The sequence below is a fragment of the Oreochromis aureus genome, linkage group 1 (genome assembly GCF_013358895.1).
Source record: "Oreochromis aureus strain Israel breed Guangdong linkage group 1, ZZ_aureus, whole genome shotgun sequence".
NCBI lineage: Eukaryota > Metazoa > Chordata > Actinopteri > Cichliformes > Cichlidae > Oreochromis > Oreochromis aureus.
In genome coordinates, this window is record NC_052942.1 from 5,568,602 (window position 1) to 5,591,120 (window position 22,519).

At 37.6% G+C, this 22,519-nt stretch overlaps 1 long non-coding RNA gene across 1 annotated transcript; it reads left to right on the forward strand.

The window, feature by feature from the left end:
- The first annotated feature begins 13,186 nt into the window (after positions 1-13,186).
- LOC120433269 lies at positions 13,187-21,567 on the forward strand. The gene is made up of 6 exons (XR_005608449.1): positions 13,187-13,219; positions 14,861-14,909; positions 15,063-15,094; positions 16,213-16,239; positions 18,491-18,521; positions 20,062-21,567. It is a non-coding gene; the product is annotated as an uncharacterized LOC120433269 (long non-coding RNA).
- Positions 21,568-22,519: the final 952 nt, after the last annotated feature.

Below are 22,519 nucleotides of genomic sequence, written 5' to 3' on the forward strand. Positions count from 1 at the left end.
TTTCATCTTATCCCTCTTCAAGTTTTGAGTTTCATCTTTGTGATTTTTCACAAAATACATGCGTTGTTATGGTTGCTATGCACTTGGTTTCCAGTGTGCCACTGTAGGTTTCGCAGTCTTCTCTACATGTCCGAACAACTTCTTGCTACTTGCTCAATTTTCACTCAACTTCCACAATTTATACATCAAAACGTAGGTATTTTTGCTGGCTTTCAGAAAATGTCACCATCATTGTTGTGAGATTTATAGAATTTTGGCAAATCTCCTCAGACCAACACAAAGTCTGAAAACTCTCCATAGAAAGTCAATGGAGAGTTTGTTCAAAATCACCGCTTGATTTCTGTAATGAGAGGCATATTCGAATCGTCATATCTCCTTAACGAAGCGACATTAAGACATGAGGCTTTTCCCGGTATATCTTCAGACACTCCTGACGCTCACAATTCAAGAATTTCTTTCTCACCTATTACCGTTCTCAGATGAGTTACACTTGTTTGAGGGTAGGAAATTCGTCCTTCTCTCAGATTTCTTCAGATTTCAAACTCTGGAAATGAACCACTTTTTTCTCTCGTCATATCTTTTTAATGGATTTCCACAGACACCTGAAAATTTCCATGATTGTTCACCAAAGCCTGCTGTCTCTGACGGTGAAAGAATGATATTGATACTCCAAATAGATTTAAAGTTAGAAAGCGTTGTTTGAGGGCAAGTCAAGGCAGTTTTTGCTTTGCTCTACTCAGTTATGGTGCATTACAAGTCAAATATCTTTAATAATTCATATTTTAATGATAAATTGTCAACACTTTAAGATTCCCCCATCTCTTCTGAACAAAACGGTGTAAGAATGACCGTTCTAGCCCCTACGGTTAGGAAATTATGGCCATTTGTTTGAGGGGAGTCATTATGAGAAATAGACTGCAAAAATCCTGTGTCTCTCTGTGCTGCGTGCACCTGTTTTGGCGGGAAAAAGTGCACAGGCTCTCTGATTGGTGGATTCAAATTCAGCAGCTCAAAGGCTGCTTGACTGAGCTAGAAACTTACTTCTCTCTCCCTGTGTGTGTGTGTGTGTGTGTGTGTGTGTGTGTGTGTGTGTGTGTGAGTCTGTGTGTGAGTCTGTGTGTGTGTGTGTGTATGTGTGTGTGTGTGTGTGTGTGTGTGTGAGAGAGAGAGAGAGAGAGAGAAAGCCTTTTTATGGGATGATCTCATTGTAAGATTTAAATTCAATATATTTAGACTGGTTGACTGAATTGGATCCTGTGTGTGTGTGTGTGTGTGTGTGTGTGTGTGTGTGTGTGTGTGTGTGTGTGTGTTTGTGTGACAGAGAGAGAGAGAGAGAGAGAGAGAAAAGCCTTTTATGGGATGATCTCATTGTAAGATTCAAATTCAATATATTTAGACTGGTTGACTGAATTTGATCCTGTGTGTCTCTCTCTACATGTGTCTTTCCATAGGTGTCCATATTTGTGATTGTGTGACTGTTATACTTTCTTTTGCTGAGTTTTTTTTTCATTTAACAAGTACATTTGAAGGATCCTTAGCATGATCAGCATTTTTTCAGCTGTCCATTTTGCTTTTCCAATTTTTCTGTTTAAGTTATTACTATTGTGCTGAATCATACTATTTCTGCTATTTTACAAGATTTGTGCTAAATATAGTATTTCTGCCAAATATAGTATTTCTGATTAATTATAGTTTTTCTACAAAATCATAGTATAGTATTTCTGCTTTTTATAGGATTTGTGCTTAATATAGTATTTTTGCTTATTATAGGATTTGTGCTTAATACAGTATTTCTGCTAAATGTAGTATTTATGCTTAATCATACTATTACTATATATTTAGAATTAGAATTAGAATTAGAATTCAACTTTATTGTCATTGCAAATGCACAGGTACAGGGCAACGAAATGCAGTTTGCATCCATCCAGAAGTGCTTTAGTGATATAGATATATTACAATATATATTAGCAATAATATAGATATGCAAGTATATTACAGAAATGGGTCTATTGTGGTATGTTATAATGTACACGGTATGAAGTATGTTGTAAATATTCTATAACTATAGGTATGTACAGGCTGTAGTGAGTACAAGCTATGTACAGGATATGAACAGGATATAAATATGAAAAACTATACAGAATATGAAATAAATAACTTTACAGAAATATGAGATATACAGTTATACAGAAATGGGAACTATGCAAGTTGTAAACAGTTGTAAGGTTAAAAATTATTGTATGTACAGAATGATTATTTACACAGAGCTATACAGTAGTGCAGTTAAGATAAGTGAGGGTGTGGATAATTTCTACAGAGGCTGTCAGATGTCAGGAGGCAGAGTTCAGGAGTCTGACAGCTGTGGGGAAGAGCTGGTAACTGTGCAGGGGCGGATCTAGCAAAGCTTTTGCCAGGGGGCCAGGTAGGGCATCTTACAACGAAAGTTTGTATAATAATACACAAGATTGGCTGTAGACCATTGTTAATCATTCAGAACACTGTGTAAAAATAAGAAAAAACAAAAAGTGAATGCAAAAGTGCATAAATATTTATTTTACGTGATTGATGTGTGTGGCGGGGCGTGGTCTGCAGTGCCGCTGCAGGGGAGGTGGACCCACCTGAGCGGCATCTGCAATCACGCCTCTCTGGCGTAGTCTGTGCTCTCTCGGCTGTTTTTGGGTGTGTGTCGGGCTGTGAGTTGAAAAGCTACAGCCCGGCTGTGTGGGTACACCAACCATGTGTGAAAAGTGGTCCATAACGTAATGCTTCAAAGCGTGTTCATGCAAACATTGTCGGATCTGCCGTGGTACAATGGGACTTCTGCTCATGAACCTGTGTGCACAGCGTCTGCAAATCGGGGCTGTACAAAGTAACTTCATCTTTACCCAAAACTGTAAGCTGTCATCTGTGAAGCGTGAGCGGTGTTTGTTTTTACCATAGTTCATGGTGGAGAATGGGTGCTCTTCTGAGTTTTGCTCTCTGTAGCTGTATGAATGGCAAACTACACTGAATAGCAGCGGCATAGGCACACATAAAATTTCTTCTGAAATTTTCGCTTTCTAGTTTTTTATTATTATTATTCCGGGTGTTTCCGTACGTTTTTCGCCGTGGATCTACTTCCACAATTTTCAGCCGATTTTCACCGTTCAAATTTTAAACTATTCTACTAATTTTTCCCTTTCCGGCTATATCTTTTGGTATTTTATACTATTATACTTTTTAAAATATTAAGCTTTTTCCTTTAATTTGTCCCATTGAAATGAATGGGAAACTTCTGCAATTCTGCTAAAACTTACTTGTTTTTGAAACTGAACTACTTCCTCATACTTTCGCCTAGAATAACCATTCAAACTTTAAAATGTTCATAAATTATTGGGCTATTCATGCCTGATTCAGCTTTTTCATATCTGTTACCATTTTCATCTTATCCCTCTTCAAGTTTTGAGTTTCATCTTTGTGATTTTTCACAAAATACATGCGTTGTTATGGTTGCTATGCACTTGGTTTCCAGTGTGCCACTGTAGGTTTCGCAGTCTTCTCTTCATTTCCGAACAACTTCTTGCTACTTGCTCAATTTTCACTCAACTTCCACAATTTATACATCAAAACGTAGGTATTTTTGCTGGCTTTCAGAAAATGTCACCATCATTGTTGTGAGATTTATAGAATTTTGGCAAATCTCCTCAGACCAACACAAAGTCGGAAAACTCTCCATAGAAAGTCAATGGAGAGTTTGTTCAAAATCACCGCTTGATTTCTGTAATGAGAGGCATATTCGAATCGCCATATCTCCTCAACGAAGCGAAGTTAAAACATGAGGCTTGTACCAGTATATCTTCAGACACTCCTGACGCTCACAATTCAAGAATTTTTTTCTCATGTATTACCATTTGGCCATGAATTGGGTTTGTGTGAGAGTAGGAAATTTGTCCCTCACTCAGATTTCTTCAGATTTCAAACTCTGAAATGAACCACTTTTTCTCTCGTCATATCTTTTGATAGATTTCCACAGAGACCTGAAAATTTCCATGACTGTTCACCAAAGCCTGCTGTGTCTTCTGGTGAAAAAATGATATCTATACTCCAAATAGATTTAGAGTTAGAAAGCGTTGTTTGAGGGCAAGTCAAGGCAGTTTTCGCTTTGCCTCTACTCAGTTATGCTGCATTATAAGTCAAATAGCTTCAATAATTCATATTGTAATGATAAATTGTCAACACTGTAAGATTCCCCCATCTCTTCTGAACAAAACGGTGTAAGAATGACCGTTCTAGCCCCTACAGTTAGGAAATTATGGCCATTTGTTTGAGAGGAATCCTCACTATGAGAAATTCACTGCAGAAATCCTGTCTCTGTGCTCTGTGTGTGTAAAAACGGCTGCACCTGTTTTGGCGGGAAAAAGTACACAGCCTCTCTGATTGGTGGATTCAAATTTAGCAGCTCCCAGGCTGCTTGACTGACGTAGAAAGTTGCTCTTCTCTCCCTGTGTGTGTGTGTGTGTGTGTGTGTGTGTGTGTGTGTGTGTGTGTGTGTGTGTGTGTGTGTGAGAGAGAGAGAGAGAGAGAGAGAGAGAGAGAGAAGCCTTTTATGGGATCATCTCATTGTCGTAAGATTCAAATTCAATATATTTAGACTGGTTGACTGAATTTGATCCTGTGTGTCTCTCTGTGCATGTGTGTTTCCATATGTGTCCATATTTGTGATTGTGTGACTGTTATCCTTTTTTTTGCTTTTGCTTTTTTTTGTTTTTCTACCAAATCATAGTACAGTATTTTTGCTTTTTATAGGATTTTTATAGGATATTTATATTGCTTAATATAGTATTTTTGCTTTTTATAGGATTTGTGCTTAATACAGTATTTCTGCTAAATGTAGTATTTATGCTTAATCATACTATTTCTATATATTTTTGCCATGTCCTCTGTGAGGACTGAGACATTCAAATTTACATATCAGGGCCTGCACGGCTTCCCAGCCAGCCAATCATATCTGAGGTCTGCCCTTTCTTCTCTCGTCATATCTCAGCGACGGATGTACAAAGAGCAATGAAAATCGCAGTCAAAGTACACCAAAGTCCGCTGATTCACCCAGTACAACAATTATGCTTTTAGTCCACCTAGTGTTTGAGTTACATGACGTTTTGTAACTCCAAAAAACGGCGCTCTTTGCCTCTCACTGCGATCTAATTCTGACTGCTCATCACCCTGTTTTCCAGGTGCTCGTTCTCTTTCCCAGTGGCACAGTTTGTAATGACACAGGTCTGCAACCCAAAGGTTGTGGGTTCAATTCCACCTTGGTCAACATGTTTTTTTACCTACAATTTACTATACTATCACAGACCACTAATTCATATTGATCATATATTACAATTCTGCAAACTTTTATGATTTTACCAGCTTTTCCAAATCATGGTTTTTGTGCCAAATCATAATATTTGTGTTATGTTATAGTATTACTACTAAGTGGAGGAATTTCTGTCATGTTACAGTATATGTGCTGATTACAGTATTTCTGTATAATAGAATTTTGGCAAATCTCCTCAGACCAACACAAAGTCTTAAAACTCTCCATAGAAAGTCAATGGAGAGTTTGTTCAAAGTCACCGCTTGATTTCTGTAATGAGAGGCATTTTCGAATCGTCATATCTCCTTAACGAAGCGAAGTTAAAACATGAGGCTTGTCCCAGTATATCTTCAGACATCCCTGACGCTCACAATTCAATAATTTTTTCCTCACCTATTACCGTTTGGCCATGAATTACACTTGTTTGAGGATAGGAAATTTGTCCCTCGCTCAGATTTCTTCAGATTTCAAACTCTGGAAATGAGGCACTTTTTTCTCTCGTCATATCTTTTTGATGGATTTCAACAGAGAACTGAAAATTCCCATGACTGTTCACCAAAGCCTGCTGTTTCTTACGGTGAAAGAATGATTTTGATGCTCCATATAGATTTAGAGTTACAAAACGTTGTTTGAGGGCAAGTCAAGGCAGTTTTGCTTTGCCTCTACTCAGTTACAGTGTATTACAAGTCATAGATCTTCAATAATTTATATTTTATCGCTGAATTATGAAGACCTGCAGATTCCCCCATCTCTTCTGAAGAAAACGGTGTTAGAATGAGCATTCTAGCCCCTACGGTTAGGAAATTATGGCCATTTGTTCGAGGGGAGTCCTGAATGTGAGAAATACACTGAAGAAAACCCATAGCTCTCTCTGTGTCTGTGTGTGTAAGTGCTGATTACAGCAGGTGCAGCCAATTTAGCTGACCTAGATATACCAAGCCCAGACTCTTAACAGCCCCTGTACACTTTGCTCTCTGTGTATGTGTGTGTGTGTATCAATATTTCTCCCATGTTAAAGTATTACTCCTCCATAATAGTATTTGTGCTAAATCAAAGTACTTTTACTACATCTTAGTACTTCTGCTCAATCATAGTATTTCTGCTGAATCATAGTATTTTTGCCATATCATGGTATTTGTGATAAAGCATTGTATTTCCACAAAATAACAGTATTATGTACTGTTATATTATTACTGCTCATAGTATTTCTGCCAAATCATAATATAACTGCAAAATAAAGATTTTGAGCCAAATCATAGTGTGTTTGTGCTAAATCCTAGTAATTCTGCTCAGTGATATAACTTCTGCTATGCTGTAGTGCTTTTTGCTAGATTATAGAATTTCTTCTAAATCAAAGTATTTCATGTAAATCATAGAGCAGTTTTTACAGTCATCTTACTGTTAAGCCATAAATTACGTTTGTTTGAGGGGTGGAAATCTGTCCTCCTCTCACTTTTCAAACTCTGAAAATGAAGCCGTTTCTTCTCTCATCATATCTCCGCGACGGAGGTAAAAGGAGCAATGAAAATCGCAGTGAAAGTTCAGCAAAGTCTGCTGATTCACCCAGTACAAGAATTGTGCTTCTATCCCACCTAGTTTTGGAGTTACACAACGTTTTGTAACTCCAAAAATCGGCGTTTTACGCCTCTCACCGCGATCTAAATCTTACAGTTCATCTCCCCGTTTTCCAAACCGCTGCTCTGTTTCCCAGTGGCGCAGTTGGTAATGACGCCGGTTGGCAGCCCAAAGACCACGGGTTCAATTCTACCTTGGTCAACATTTTTTTTTTCCCTAGAAATTAATACACTATCACAGACAAGTAATTCATATTCATCATTTATTACAATTCTGAAAACTTTTATGATTTTAGCAGCTTTTCTAATATGGACCTCAGATTCTTGTTAACACTCCATGGCACAAATACTGTTCCCTTTAGCCTCTGTGTATCTGTGTGTGTATCAATATTTTTCCCATTTTAAAGTATTACTCCTCCATAATTGCATTTCTGTTAAATCAAAGTACTTTTACTACATCTTAGTACTTCTGCTCAATCATAGTATTTCTGCTAAATCATAGTATTTCTGCCATATCATGGTATTTGTGCCAAAACATTGTATTTGTACAAAGTCATAATATTTCTTCTAAATCATATTATTTCAATCAAATCTCAGGAGTTGTGCTAAAACACAGTATTATTACCAAATCATAGTATCTGTACCCAAACATATCTGTTCAACTTATTTAACTCTTCTCAACAGTCCAACACCTCTTCTTCACCCCGTTTCAGCAGAATTGAGTTTTTTCACCCCTTTTCAGCACAAATCCCAGCTTTTTCAGGTGTTTTCAACAGAAATCTCTTTTATTTCTGATTGCTGATGTCTTTGTTTTTCAGCCACCCGCCCTCTTTCCAGGTGGCGCAATCAGTAATGACACAGCTCTGCAGCTCAAAGGTCGTGGGTTCAATCCCACCTTGGTCAACATTTTTTTTCACTACAAATTTATACACTATCACAGACCTGTAATTTATATTGCTAATTTTTTCACTACAAATGAGTAGTGCAAAACATACTATGTCTGCAACATCACAGTATATCTGTTATGTTATAGTATTATTACTAAATCACAGTATTTCTGCCAATTCAAGGAGGCTGACTGTTACTAAGTGCATCAGTGTACATAGGTCATCTGTTGTGTTGGAGTGCCCTCTTGTGGCGCCTTTTGGGTAGTGCCTTAGTAAACGTGAACACTGCAAAGAAGTGGTATCAGACTGGTTTGTAGTGGAGGAATTTGTTGCCAGTTTCTTTCATCTTTAATCCGTATTCATGTTGTAATGTAGTAGTACCACAATATGGCAGAAACACTATGTTTTGGCAGAAATACGTAAAAACGGCTGCACCTGTTTTGGCGGGAAAAAGTACACAGCCTCTCTGATTGGTGGATTCAAATTCAGCAGCTCCCAGGCTGCTTGACTGACCTAGAAAGTTTCTTCTCTCTCCCTCTGTGTTTGTGTGTGTGTGTGTGTGTGTGTGTGTGTGTGTGTGTGTGTGTGTGTGAGAGAGAGAGAGAGAGAGAAAACCTTTTTATGGGATCATCTCATTGTAAGATTCAAATTCAATATATTTAGACCGGTTGACTGAATTGGATCTTGTGTGTGTGTCTCTCCGTGCATGTGTGTTTCCATATTTGTCAATTTTTGTGATTGTGTAGCTGTTATATTTTTTTTTTGCCGATTTTTTTCATTTAACAAATATATTTGAGGGACCCTTAGCATGTTCAGCATTTTTTCAGCTGTCCATTTTGCTTTTCCAATTTTTCTTTTTAAGTTATTACTATTGTGCTGAATCATACTATTTCTGCTATTTTATAAGATTTGTGCTAAATATAGTATTTCTGCCAAATATAGTATTTCTGATTAATTATAGTTTTTCTACCAAATCATAGTACAGTATTTTTGCTTTTTATAGGATTTTTATAGGATATTTATATTGCTTAATATAGTATTTCTGCTTTTTATAGGATTTGTGCTTAATATAGTATTTTTGCTTTTTATAGGATTTGTGCTTAATACAGTATTTCTGCTAAATGTAGTATTTATGCTTAATCATACTATTACTATATATTTCTGCCAGGTCCCCAGGCAGCCAATCCTCTGAGGACTGAGACATTCAAATTTACATATCAGGGCCTGCACGGCTTCCCAGCCAGCCAATCATATATGTGGGATGAGGCATTCACATTTGCATATTGGGGCCTTCGTGGCTTCTAAGCCAACCAGTCATCCATGTCATATATCTCTAAAAATTCATATTTTAATGATAAATTGTCAACACTTGACGATTCCCCCATCTCTTCTGAACAAAACGGTCTAAGAACGACCGCTCTAGCCCCTACGGTTAGGAAATTCTGGCCATTTGTTTGAGGGGAATCCTCAATATGAGAAAAAGACTGCAAAAAACCTGTTTCTCTGTGCTGTGTGTGTGTAAAACCCTGCACTTGGTGCACCAGTTTTGGCGGGAAGAAAATACACAACCTCTCTGATTGGTGGATTCAAATTCAGCAGCTCACAGCTGTTTGACTGAGTAAGAAACATGCTGTTAAGAGCCCCTGTTCATTTGCTGCTGCTGTGTGTGTGTGTGTGTGTGTGTGTGTGTGTGTGTGTGTGTGAGAGAGAGAGAGAGAGAGAGAGAGAGAGAGAGAGAGAGAGAAGACCCTCTTTGGGGCAGCATCTCATTGTTGGATAAAAATATAATATATTCAGAATGGTTGACTGGCATAGACCCTGTGTGTGTGTCTCTCTCTTTACATTTCTGTATCCATATTTGATTTTGTGTTCATCTATTGGTTTTTCTTGGTTTTTTTCCAAATTTATTTGTATTTCTTTTTTTTTTTCCACAGGTGAACAATAATTAGTTTTTTTTCTGCTATTCATTTTACTTTTCCAGTATTTTCACTTAAGCTATTACTATTCCCACTCCCCCCGATCATCCTGACTGACACCCTCATCACCTCTGTGGACTCATTCCGCTTCCTGGGTTCCACCATCACCCAGGACCTGAAGTGGGAGCCCACCATCACCTCCGTCATTAAGAAAGCCCAGCAGAGGATGTACTTCCTGACTCAGCTGAAGAAATTCAACCTGCCAACACGGACGATGATGCAATTCTACCCTGCAATCATCGAGTCCATCCTCACCTCCTCCATCACCGTGTGGAAAGCTGGAGCCACTATCAGGGACAAACAGAGACTGCAGCGTGTTGTGCGCTCTGCTGAGAAGGTGATTGGCTGCAGACTCCCATCTCTGCAGGACCTGTACAACTCCAGGACACTGGGGCGTGCAGCTCGGATCTCAGCTGACCCTTCTCACCCTGGACACAGTCTGTTTGACCTGCTCCCCTCAGGCAGGAGGCTCCGGTCCATTCGCACCAGAACCTTTCGCCATAAGAACAGTTTCTTCCCCTCTGCTGTTGGACTCATGAACAATAACCATATGACTGTTGCCACCACTAACACATGACCCTACTCTGTGTTCACTGCATCATTCCATGTTTGGCACTGATCACCACCTGCACTCATGTATATATCTATCTACTTAGCACTTTTAATTCTTATTCTTATTTTTTTTTCATGTCTATTTAAGCGTTATTTATGACAGTATGTTTGCACTAAGCACCGCAGCAATTTCCTAATGTTGTAAACCTGCTCAACATTTGGCAATAAAACCCTTTCTGATTCTGCTCAATCATAGTATTTGTTCTAAATCATTGTTATTATGCTATATTGTAGTATTTCTGCTAAATCATAGTATTTCTACTATATTATATTTTTCTTTCTAAATATAGCATTTCTGCTATATACCAGTAATTGTATTTCTGCTATGTTATAATATTTGTGCAAAACCAGAGTATTTGTGCTAAAACATAGTATTTCTACTAAATGTAGTATTTCTGGGTAATCATAGTATTTCTATATATTTGTGGCAGGTCCCCAGGGAGTCAATCCTCTGTGAGAACTGTAATATTCAAATTTACATATCAGGGCCTGCATGGCTTCCCAACCAGCCAATCATATCTGAGGGCTGAGACATACAAATTGCATATTGAGGCCTCCATGGCTTCCCAGCCAGCTGAGGGCAAGTCAAAGCAGTTTTTGCTTCACCTCTACTCAGTTATGGTCCATTACAAGTCAAATATCTTCAATAATTCCTATTTTAATGATAAATTGTCAACACTTGAAGATTCCCCCATCTCTTCTGAACAAAACGGTGTAAGAATTAAGAATGACCGTTCTAGCCCTTACGGTTAGGAAATTATGGTCATTTGTTTGAGGGGAATCCTTACTGGATAAGGTTTATATATATATATATATATATATATATATATATATATATATATATATATATAAATAAATATATTGTCTTTAAAACATCTTTGCAGACTGTCCTGGACTGGTTGTTTTTTGGTTTGGTTTTTTAGGTCTGGTGAACTCTATCACCAGCTATTTGGTGTTGGTGTTCAGGAGAAGAGCCTTCTAATAATATTTATTCAACTTATAGAATTAAAGTTCTGCTAGTTTTTTTCTGTAGCAAATAAATATTGTATAAAATATTTAAAATTACCTACATTTTTGATGTTTACAATGCCCATTGTGTGTAATACTGGAATTTCCTACTACCCGTGAACGCCTCATCTTTTACCTGACTGCCTTTCCGCACACTTCGTTGAGTCCGCTCTCGGTGAGTGCTGCGCCTCTGCTTCTCCTCTCCTCTCCTAAATGTCTATACTCTGTTTGCGCGATTTAACAAGTTCTTGTTAGTGATTTATAAAGCCAGCCGAGGTATAACTCATGTTAAAGTAACACAATGGTTGCTTTTTAGTGAAAAATTGTCATTTTTGTATGTAAAAGCAGTGTTTGATGAGCTAACGCTAACAACCCAATGCTAACGACTAGCGTTCTTATGAGCCCAGTGTGAAATGAAGATAATTCATTTGACTGTAAACCACGGTTATTGTGTTGTTTTATTAATTACATTTGGTGTGTTCGTGTTTTTCAGTCTGTTAAATAAGGTGCAGTTAGTTCTCTTCACAAATCAGTTGGTTAAAACAGCCTCATTCTTTATGCTGTAAAGTTTTTAACGAACCGCCATCTTAGATTCAGTTTCAGCTGTTGGCAAGATCAAAGGAGCCATTTTACCGCCTCTGATCGAACACGGGAGAAAAAGAGTCACGTTTGTCCAGGTCTTGTGGGTTAATTAAGAGAAAGGAGGGGGGGAGAAATGTCCCCACATACACGGGTATTTTTGAAAACTGAGACTTTCCGTTTTCGTTTTAAAAAACAATCCCATCCACACGTAAATGCAGAAATGAAGGAAAACTCTGCTAGGAACATGCCAACGCAACAGGTGGCGATATATTCCTAACCGTGTAGAAATGTTGGCCAATCAGAAGTCTAGAAGCCTCGGTGGGAAATAGCAAACAAAGATGGGGCATAAAAGCAGAACCGAGTCATATGTGTGGGGGGACAGTAACTGTGTGTGTATATGTAAGCATTTAAACACTGCAGAGAGTACAATTAACAGTAACCGTATTGTAGAAATGCATTTCACCGAAACAATAACGTGGCGCACAGTGTGACGTCAAAAAAGGCGCACATCTTTGTCGCTGCGTTTTCTCCGTTTTTCTCGTCCACACATAAATGCAAAAACGGAGTTTTCGAAAATATCCTGGCAAGCGTGTTTAGAAATCTCCGTTTTCAGTCACCGAAAACGCCGTTTAAGTGTGGACGAAAGGTGCAAACGCATAGAAAAATCTCCATTTTCAAAAGTACCTGTGTACATAGCTCAAGAATAATAAGAACTCCTAAACAGGAGACTTTAATTTTCAAGAACTGTTTAACAAAGGCTTGTTTGTGCCAACCTAAATCTGCAGCACAGTTTAAATTCTCACTTTGTGGAAAATTAATGAAATAAACAACAGCCCACCTTCACATAAATAAAATATGGCAGTATATTATTATTAGAATGGTACATAGATATTTATTTTAAAACTACAGCATATTTAATGATACTATGTGCAGTTGATAATATTTTAGGAAGTAGAATTTGAATGCAGACCACCTCAAATATTAAAGCCTTAAAAATATATCGTGCAGTTTTTCATGTATGAGTGTTATTGCAATCTTAAATGAGATGTAGACCAAAGAAAACAGAGGAGAGTTGTTGTTGTTTGTATTCCAGCTGTAGTAAACAAAGACGTTTAGTGAATCTTTTTGACAACAGAGAGTGATGCAGTATTGATGCTGATTTGAGTTTTCTGATCCTGTATTTTTGTTTTTTGTCTTTTGTTACACAGAGTGAAATAAAGCTTGGTTTTGCCTGTGCTGGTAAGTAAACAGTGATTGTAACTGAAGCAATATGAAATTGGGATTGTGTAACATGTTTAGCAATTTATATACAATAGTTTGGCTTTTTGTGATATCTTGCCATTTGCTGATGGGCAAAAACACATTTAGGATTTATAAACAGTAAAGCCCCCCCACTAGACCTCTGAGTGTCCCTAAAAATGTCCCTTAAGTTTAATAGGCCATTTATGTCTAATTTTAATTTTAAAGGCTTATCAAAGCATTTCTGTAGTAATTATTGTTTTTATTACACATGTTAAGGCCATTTGAGACTCTGCAATTAAATTTTGCCCTCTTTAGACTAAAGTGAGTTCATTTTGTCTGAGGTACAGTGCTGGGAAAAGTCTTTCTTCCTTGCAGATTTATTTTGTTCATGCTTTTTTGTCACATGTTTCAAATCATCTTTACATCATTTATCAGGATGTCCTAAAAACTCACTGAAAAGCCTTCAGCTGATCCAAAATGCTGCAGCAAGGGTACTGACAGGGACTAGAAAGAGAGAGCATATTTCTCCTGTTTTGGCTTCCCTTCATTGGCTTCCTGTTAAATCCAGAATTGAATTCAAAATCCTGCTCCTCACATACAAAGTCTTAAATAATCAGGCCCCATCTTATCTTAATGACCTTGTAGTACCATATCACCCCATTAGAGCACTTCGCTCTCGCTCTGCAGGCTTACTTGTTGTTCCTAGAGTATTTAAAAGTAGAATGGGAGGCAGAGCCTTCAGTTTTCAGGCCCCTCTTCTGTGGAACCAGCTTCCAGTTTGGATTCGGAGACAGACACTATCTCTACTTTCAAGATTAGGCTTAAAACTTTCCTTTTGCTAAAGCATATAGTTAGGGCTGGACCAGGTGACCCTGAATCCTCCCTTAGTTATGCTGCAATAGACGTGAGGCTGCCGGGAATTCCCATGATGCATTGAGTTTTTCCTTCCACTCACCTTTCTCACTCACTATGTGTTAATAGACCTCTCTGCATCGAATCATATCTGTTATTAATCTCTGTCTCTCTTCCACAGCATGTCTTTATCCTGTTTTCCTTCTTCACCCCAACCGGTCGCAGCAGATGGCCCCCTCCCTGAGCCTGGTTCTGCGGAGGTTTCTTCCTGTTAAAGGGAGTTTTCCTTCCCACTGTCGCCAAAGTGCTTGCTCATAGGGGTCATATGATTGTTGGGCTTTTCTCTGTATTTATTATTGTGCTATCTACTGTACAATATAAAGCGCCTTGAGGCGACTTTTGTTGTGATTTGGCGCTATATAAATAAAATTGAAATTGAATTGAATCATCTAACAGGGATGATATGAATAAATACAAAAAAGCATTTTTAAAGTGATGATTTCACGTATGAAGCAGAGAAAACCAAACCAGAGCTATCTGTTCTAATGTGAGAACATGCTGGTCTCTAATACCCAGCTGTGGAAGCCCTGATAGCAAGAACTACCATCAAGCATTTATAGTATCAAGTATCATTTGTGATTGTTGCATGCTTTGAAACTGTGATGTTATCATTTGATCAAGTGTGCAGTGCGAGCAAATCATTGCTTGTGGTATCTGCTGTGTTATGTAATAGTACCAAAGTATTAGAGCTTTACGTTAATGAGACATTTCTGTGGCTTATTGCAGATTGATAAAACGACACATCACCTTAATAAAGACGGAAATCTTTAATAAGGTGCAGAAAGAGAAGATGGGGTGTTTATAGTAAAGCTGTTGTAAACAAAGAATTTAACTGATTTTTTTTTTTTTCACTACAGATTGTGATGCAGTATTGACTCTGATGCTGATTTCAGTTGTCTGATTCTGTATTTTTGTTCTTTTGTTACAGAGTGAAACAGAACTTCGGTTTTGCCTTTGCTGGTAAGTAAGCAGCAATTGTAACTGCAGCAATATGAAATTGTCACTGTGTAACATGTTTAGCAACTTACCTAACATAGTTTGGTTTTTGTGACATTACCATTTACTGATGGGCAAAACCAAATGGTCAGAATTTATACCTTGTAGCAGCAAGGCCCCACACATGACCTCTGACTGTCCCTGAAGCTTAATAGGCCATTTGTGTCTGATTTTTATGTTTCAACACGAACAACTGTTTTTATACAGTTGTTCGTGTTGTCCGTTTGTTTGTGGATTTACGTAGCAGACACAACTATGAACGCATTTTAGGTGAGTTAGTGTAAGTGGTAGCTTAAACACTTAAGAGCACCACAGTTGTTGATTTATATCTTCACTCATATTCTGCTTATGTATTACATTAAAGTCAGACCACTATGGAAGTATTTTTGCCTGAGTGAATAGAAGTGGTAGGTTAAACATTTAAGCAATAATAAAAAACTCAGAGAACCAGAGTTGTGAGTAGGCAATGTTGTGTATGTTAAAGCCGGTGTGTAATTTATATACACTAAGTTTAAATCAGTTTCTTAATAATTTGCTTGATACAATGTGTTTGAAAATTATATATAAAAGGGAAATATTGCAAAATACAAAAAGATTCCTGCCAACAGGTACAATGGAAGGACTTTTTATTATAATTTTTGTAATTGCAAAAATGGCGTGCCACTGTTGTTACTATGACATGTCAAAATTTACATGTATTTTAGGATTTACATATTCAGGTCAGAACTAAAACCTGATGAGGTTTTCCGTTGATTCTAACAGTTGTGGTTTTTCCACACTTTATTAAGCACTGACTTGTGATAGAAAATGATGGAGCTAAAAAGCCATAATCTGTACCAACAAATATTGGTGCCTCTTCTTTGCACTTCTGTAGTATGCATGCCTTTATTACACATGTTATCGCCATATGAGACTCTCTAACTAAAGTTTGTCCTCTTCAGACTACAGTGAGTTCATAAAGGCTTGAAGAAATTGAGGATTTGACTAGTTATTTCATCTCACAGTAAATTGGATTGTGTGTGAAGAGGTTCAACAGTGTAAGTCATTAAACAGTGATCTGATGTGTTGTTTCCTTTCTCTAGGATACAGATCTGGTCGTCGCAAGTCTGGTAAGTAAAGGTTTTGTCTGCGGTACAGTGCTGAGAAAGGTCTTTCTTCCTTGCAGATTTATTTTGTTTATGCTTTTTTCACATGTTTCAAATCATCTAACAAGGATGACCTGGATAAATACAAAAAGCAGTTTTAAAGTGATGATTTCATTTTTGAACCAGAACAACCTGGTCTAATGTAAAAACATGTTGGTCTCTAATACCCAGCTGTGAAAGCCCTGATAGCAACAATTACCATCAAGCATTTACAATAACTGGTAATGACTGGTTTACATCACTGGTTGATTTTGGTCCACTATAATTTCAGAATTGTCTTAATTAGATCCAAACAGGACAGGCAAAAAAAGAAAAAAGTCTTAATTAAGGCCCAATATAGGGTTTTCAAGTCATACCAAGTATCTTAATTTCATTAAAGTCCAGACTGATTAGTTTATACCAAAAGTTTTGTTTTATTCATTCAATTGGACTTGCTTGTGTGCTTCAGATCCTAAGTGTGATTAAACTTAAGCCCAGGACCTGATGAGTTGATGGTCTTGAAGGTCCTAAAGTAGTAAAGGAACTCTGGGACATCACAGTAACAGCACCATGTTTGACTTTAATGCTGGTGTTTTTCTCTCACTATAGATGATTCAGTTTAGTGCAGTTAGTCAGCACAGCTCTTGGTTATCATCGAGATATTATTAGGCAACTTGTTTTTGCCTGTTCAGCTACAACATCTGGGAGGGTTTTTGTTTTCTGGGGTCTCCAAATCCTTAGAAATCTCTTTGTAAACCTTTACAGAACTATATCTGTTTGTTTCACATTAGAGCAGCTCATGACTAGCAGTTTAGGGACAATTAAATATTCACATAGGGCAGGGGTCTCAAACTCCACTCTTCAAGGGCCGGTGTCCTGAAGCTTTTCCACGTGTCCCTGTTACAAAACACCTGAATAACATTTGTAGGTCATTAGTAAGAGTATAGAATTTCACTATATACTGAAGTGGCATCCCCTAAGACTACTAAAATTGAAGTAATTTAAGTGTTTGGAAAAATGTACTTCTAAAAGTACTTTCATTACATCATGTTCATTCACTCATGAGCTGCTATAACATGAATCAAATGGCCGAATTACCACCTCAGCATGCAGTCAGGTTCTGTAGAGTTTTGCTAATGACCTACTAATGTTATGCAGGTGTGTTGCAACAGGGACACATACAAAAGTTTCTGGACACCAGGCCTTAAGGACCAGAGTTTGAGACCACTGGTGGTAGGGCATTGTGGATTTCAAAAGCTTCTTCCCTTAAATCACTGCCTGAAAACTGCTTTTTGTAATTTGTCATAATGACTTGCAAAATATAGGTGGGATGAAAACATAAACATAAGAAATTTTATAGTGGCCTGATATTTTATCAAGGCTGTTTTTTGAAAATAATCCTGGCCTAATTTACAAAAGATGAACTGTGTCTGAAAGTCATGTATGTTTGTTTGTTTGTTTGTTTAAGAAATGTGGGAATATCCAGCAAAGATCTTACATGGAACAGCTCAGATACAGCACTCACTTCTGTTTGTTTGGTTTTTTTATCATGAAATGATCTACAAAGAAATTATCATCATACTAAATTTAGCTAATTAGGCCTTAATATCAGCTATGATAAGTTTATCATAGATTTAGTGGAGTGCTTATTGCTGTGTATCAAACATGCCCCAAATATGACTGAAATATGTAGAAACTGCTGTCTCCAAATTTCTCATTTTGCCAAAATACATACAGAGTGGCCTGAAACTGTCTGCTCTAACCTCAGTGTGTTGGTTTTGTTGGACCATATAATATTTACAGTAAGTTATTGTAGCAGCACATCTTGGTGTAAGTTTATAGAGTGTTTGTTTTTATTGTGTCAATAGAATTTGAATGCAGGCCACCTCAAATGTTAAAGCCTACAAACATTCCATACAAGCTATCATTTGTGATTGTTGCCTACTTTTAAATTGTGACATCACCATTTGATAAAGTGTGCAGTGCTAGGCTAGGTGAAGCAAATCATTGGTTACAATATCTACTCTCTTATGTAACTGAACCTAAATTTTGGAGCATTACATGACTCAGAAACTTGTGTGGCTTATTGCAAATGGATAAAACTACATATTACCTTTATGAAGATGATCATCTTTATTAGGGTGCGGAAAAAGAAAACAGAGGAGAGTTGTTGTTGTCTAATGCTGATTGGAGTTGTCTGAGCCTGTATTTTTGTTCTTTGTCTTTTGTTACACAGAGTGAACAGATCTTTGGCTTTGCCTTTGCTGGTAAGTAGACAGTAATGGTAATGTTTAGTAATTTACTTACAGTAGTTTGGCTATTTGTGTTATCTTGCCCTTCACTCATGGGCAAAGACAAATAGTCAGGATTTAGAATCTGTAGCAGCAAAGCCCCACACAGGGACCACTGACTGCCCCTGAAAATGTCAATGAAGTTTAATAGCCCATTAATGTCTGATTTTAATTTTTGATGGCTTATCAAGTCCAAACATAGTTAAATGTCAGAGAGATCTTTATGCAGTTGTTCGATTTCTCCTTATGTTTGTGGATTTAAGTGTGAGTATAGGCGGTACCTTAAACACTTAAGAGCACCACAGCTATCGATTTTTATTTTCTCTCTCATTCCACTTATGAATTAGCATGAAGTCAAAACGCTAGAAGTATTTTGCCTGAGTGACTAAGGCTACGTTCACACTGCAGGCGAAAGCGCATCAAATCAGATTTTTTTGTCATGTTGGTATCAGTGATGGTATCATGGTATGACAGTGTGAACGGCACAAATCCGATATCTTAGAAAGCGACTGCTGTTTGAATTTCAGTTGTCTTAATTAAGGTACAAAATAGTGTTTTGAAATCATTTCACAGCTCTTGCTGATCATCAAGATGTTTTTAGGCAAATGTGAGAAAGTTTGTGTTCTTTTTGGCCAGTCAATAAATAATTTTGAGTTTAATGGATATAAAGTGTTTAAAGCAGGAGGCCTGAAACTGTCTGCTGTAACCTCAGTGTGCGGGTTTATTTGGACCATATAATATTTACAGTAAGTTACTGTAGCAGCACGTCTTGGTTTGAGTTTATAGACTTAGTTTATTGTTTTAATAGAATGTAAAAATGTCCTTATAACAGTTCCACCATCATTTGTTAAACATTGTCATTCTGTTCAGTCCAATAATTTACTGTAGAACTCTTTAGTATTTAAAGCCCTACATGTACTGTATTTTTGAAATTATAAGGCATAACGTCAATAAACAAGTCTGTTTTTAAGGCAGATTAAGCCAAACAAAACAGTCAGATAAGTCAAACTTTATTCAAGTCAATCACAAACAACTCTCAACACTGTTCAGTTGTAACACATAAAATACAGAACAATACACTCACTTTTTCAGTTCATTCCTCATCCACAAATCCATCAAACTCTTCATGGGTTGATCAATTTGAAATCTGCTTCATAAGCATGTCTCTTAGCACGTGCCAGGTCCTTGTACACACACCATAATGTTATGTTGAAGCACCGTACAAATTACTCTCCGAGGGTCCTGACTATGGTAGCCATAATGCTCTGACAATACATCAAGCAGCGTAGCTTTGTAGCTTATGAAGTCTTACTAAAATATTTGACAGAATTTTGAGCGCTGTGTACCACAGAAATCCCGTTCGAGGTCAGTAAGCATAACCAGAATCGATACATTAGGCACATTGTATGTTTTTGAGAAAATGACAGGATTTTAGGTGTGCCATATAGTCTGAAGAATATGGTAAATCCAAGCATATTGGAAATACGACTAATTCCAGGCCTTTTGTGTCTTACAGGTGACCTGCTGCAGAAGATCCTCTCTCTCTATCATTATAAGCAATTCTGTCTATCCTATCACTCTCCCAACTCTATCTAATTTGACAGCCATTCCATCTTGTATCCCTCTATCTCTACTGCTCTATCTAATTTGACAGCCATTCCATCTTGTATCCCTCTATCTCTACTGCTCTATCTAATTTGACAGCCATTCCATCTTGTATCCCTCTATCTCTACTGCTCTATCTAATTTGACAGCCATTCCATCTTGTATCCCTCTATCTCTACTGCTCTATCTAATTTGAGAATCCAAGTTTTCAGAAATCCAAGTTACCAGTACTTGCTCTATACAGAATTCTGAGAGATCTCTGCTCTCACTGCTCCTTCTTTCCTGTCATTAAGCTCTCTCACATTCAGTCATTTTGCTGGAAATTACAAGTTGAATATACGGTAGTAGAATTACAGTACAGTAGAACTTATAGTAGAAACTACTTACACAGCCCTACATTTGTCATTTTAATTTTGCATTAGACTTTAGTTTGGACTGCTAGTTTGGCTTACTTTGATCAATTGTATATAATATCACCTTTTTATAAGTTTATTTGTAATAAGATAATCTGGTTATTTTGTAAAACATACATTCAGATAAATAATAAATTAGATCCAGTCTTAGTCTATTTCATTGGCTATAACATTTGACTGCAAGTTTATAGTATTATTATTTAAGGACAAACCCATTTTGTCACTCAGTGTAAGTATTCAGTTAGTATTGTCATCGAGAAGCGCCTGAGGACCCAGACTTCCTGTTTTCTGACTGCTGCAGAACATCCAGCTGAAGAATCCTCATCGCCTGTCATCTTATCACCACACCACCAAAGCTCCATATATTTGATTTAAATTTTAGATATCTGAAAGATTTACATAAACTCCCCTAAGAGCTAAGATTTTTATTATAGCCTGTTGATTGTTGAGATTTATTCTGCATATCATTTTACATAAGTTGTAATTATTTACCAGTCTGGTTAAAAAAAATATAAGTAAAATTATACAGTTTCTAAAAGAGCTACAATAAAACGGACCAAATTGTTTCCAGAGAACTTTGAATTTCCTTTATTTTGAGTTTGGAGTACAAATCAGCTTAACGTCTATTTATATATTCATAAAAACATTTTAAAGTAGTATAATAGTACATTTCTCAGATTTAACAGTAACTTGAGGAGTTTTACGTTTTTCTGTGTTTCAAGGTTGAGTTTTGTTTACATTTGTGTATTACCACATAAGCTCCAGGTTGTACTTCAGCAAAATGCCAAGAAAAGGTCAAAGGTCACAGTCCCAGAAGCTTAGACGTCAGAAGGAGAAAGAACAGGTGAATGTTTCTCAGAGCAGTGAGCAGGTAAAGGTGTGTGCTTCAACTTTTCCCAGCACAGAAGTGCAGAGCAGTGTTCAGACAGCCACAGTGTCTTATGCAGATGTGGTAAAGAGAGGTGTTCCCTCAGTGTCTGTCCCAGAGCCTGAAGTTATGCAGGTAATCCAAACTGAACCCCAGCTAACTGAACAAACACAGCATGATGGACAAGCTCCAGTACAGTCTCATGTACAGGTTACAAACAGTGAAAGTCATCCACGAGTGAGTAGCATCTGTGCAGCCTGAAGCCAGGCTTCTCCTAGGTATGGAAAGTACCGTAATCAGCAATGTATGGCTAACAGTTTGGTTTTCCTGTCATTCTTACACGAGGATGAATTTATTACCAGAGCAGATCTTAACCGTGTGTTGGACGAAGGCCATGCCGTGTATTCAGATGCCAGAAAGAGGTTTGTGAACAGCGTGTTTCTAGCCTGCGATGAACTTCCCTCAGTGGTCATCAGCCGCAGACACGAGTATCAAGTAGACATGTCTCAGTTTGCTCGTTACGGCACATTTGATGGTACAGGTCATCTTCCGAGCCTTGAACAAGGACTACAGTGTTTGGCTTCAGAGTTTCGCTACGCTTTGCTAGTCATGGGAGGAACAGTCATCGCCGTTTGCAGGCTGACTTCAGGTGAATATGCATATTTTGACCCTCACCCACGTAAGTCTACTGGTATGCCATTGTCGCTAAGTGTAAGTGGTGGAACTGCAGTTATGTTGAAGTTCACACGTCTTAATGACATGATTGACAGGATCAAACGTTTGTACCGAATGTTTAGCATCGCACCAACCTGCACTTATGAGCTACAGCCCATCGAGTTTCACAGTGAAAACGCTGCTGACCAAAGAGATGCTAATCAAACCACCGAATACAGACAAACGGCTACAAGTGCACCAGCACCAGCTTTAAGTGAATGTGTTCATGAATCAAACTCCGAAATATACACTGAGCAGACACGGAAACCTGTGACCAAAGATTTAACCAGTGAAGTAATGTCATCCAGAGCTGATTCTTCAAATGAGACAGCTGCTCCCGGAAAAAAACATCCTTCTGATTATTTTGAAAAGAA